Consider the following 2,071-nt stretch of genomic DNA (forward strand, 5'->3'; position numbering starts at 1 on the left):
TCCATACATGCTCGAATGGTTGCCTTGTAGAAGTACAGGATATTTTCAGGAGTAAATAGCTTTCTAGCAAGGTAAGGAGAGCCCACCTTCTTTGCAGCAGCTTTGGCAACGCTCTGGATGTATCTGTTCCAACTCATGTTCCTTGGGAACGTTAATCCTAGGAGTTTGAAGGAAGTATTTTGAGGTAATTTGTCTGTAACCATAATGTTGTCAAATCTGTTTGGCTCGCCTCCTACAATCAGCATAGCTTTTTGACCCTCCCGCCCCAAATGGTTTCGGACCCTTGTTATGAAATATCAAAAACTGTCACTAACAGGGATTTAGATAATATTGATGAATAGCTCTGTAATAAAACGGGACAAGCAAGCAAACCAATCTTCAACAAAACTAGATTCTCTGACGTATCCTAATCAGCTAGGATTCCTTTAACACCAAGATGGAAACAAATTGGAAATTGAATGGGCAATGAAATATATGAAGTATAAAAGTAATGGTCTTTACACTAATGAGCCTCACGATATCATTATACAATCTTTGGACACTACAGATACTACACTTAGATCTGAGCCAGAAGTTTTATGTACGGCCCAAAAGCGACTTAATCTTTTTTAATCCAATTATTTTTTTTTACATTGTGTCTTTGGCGATCGAGAAATCCTATTTATTAAAAAAAAGAAGGATAGAAGACGATAACCTACAACAAACATTAAATTAGCGCATCTATATACTAATATAATGTTCGTAGTATGTTATTACTAGGGCTATGACAAGGGAATATTCTTATCATTGTTTTTACTCTTGAGTATATATCCGACACAGTTAATCAATCGAGAACCACATCACTCTATCTAAAATATATATAAGATATTAACTGATATATACTCGAGAGTCAAAATAATGAATAAAAATATTCTCTTGTCATAGAAATAACTATGACGTTCTTTGTATGTTATTACTTATAACTAGGACAACAGCATATTCCTTTCATTGTTTTGACTCTCGATTGTGTATCCGTTGATATCTTTAATGCTTTTATATATAATGATGTGGTTGTCGGTCGATTAACTGTCTTACAATGTCGGATATATACTGGAGAGTCAAAACAACGAAAAGGATATTCTATTGTCATAGCTCTGGTAATTATCCTATCTTCTTTTTTTAATAAATAGGATATCCCGATCGAATAATTTATAATCTGAAAACCATGACACGCGTTGGTTTTTTTTTATCTTATATTTTTTTTTATTTTACAAAGGAGTCACTACATATTAAGGCCTGTAGGCCACTCGAGAATAAAGGTTAATGAGTATACGGTAATCAATAGGAAAATATCGTAGTAATCATTTGTAGTGGAAATTTTGTAAAGTGCATTAATTACGGAGACGGTTCACCGAGAACTTGTTTACGTTGGTCTTGATGAGCCACATGATATCATTATATTATCTTTGGACAGAACAGATACTACACTTGGATCTAAGTCAGAAGACCAAGAAGGTATATTAAAGTTTCACGTGCGGCCCTAAAACGATATCATTTATTTATTTATTTATTTACATTGCGTGTTCGGTGATCGGGAGATCCTATTTATTAAAACGGGGAATAGAAAGTGATAACACACTACGAACATCAAATTAGCGTATCTATATTCTAATTTAATGTTTATAGTATGCTATTACATTTTATCCTCATTTTTAATAAATAAAATCTCCCGATCGAATAATTTTTAACCTGGAAACCGTGACACTCGTACGAACGTTAAAGATACTACGATATTAATATATAGATGAAAATATAATATTGCTGACGAAGAGAAATATGTTCTTTCGTGCTGTACATATTTTAAAACGTTCATATTGAATAAAGATGGATGTGTTATATTATTTATGCATGAACGATTAAAGCACAACAAATTTACGATTAGGTAGTGCAACTGCTCCTGCTGCTTCTCTAGGCATGTCATTCAAGAAACTTTTGACGGGGGGGGCACTCCTTGATTAACAAAAATAAATAAATAAAATAATTTAAAAAAAATATATTTGCTAAAAGCACTCGAGTTTAATTTAGACGAACT

General features: G+C 33.0%; 1 pseudogene; it reads right to left on the minus strand.

Annotated features, from left to right (window-relative positions):
• Window positions 1-1,334: 1,334 nt before the first annotated feature.
• LOC145249887 (U2 spliceosomal RNA) lies at window positions 1,335-1,498 on the minus strand (annotated as a pseudogene).
• Between the last annotated feature and the right edge of the window lie 573 nt (window positions 1,499-2,071).

The sequence above is a fragment of the Euprymna scolopes genome, chromosome 28 (genome assembly GCF_053919585.1).
Source record: "Euprymna scolopes isolate OS-2025 chromosome 28, ASM5391958v1, whole genome shotgun sequence".
Lineage (NCBI taxonomy): Eukaryota > Metazoa > Mollusca > Cephalopoda > Sepiida > Sepiolidae > Euprymna > Euprymna scolopes.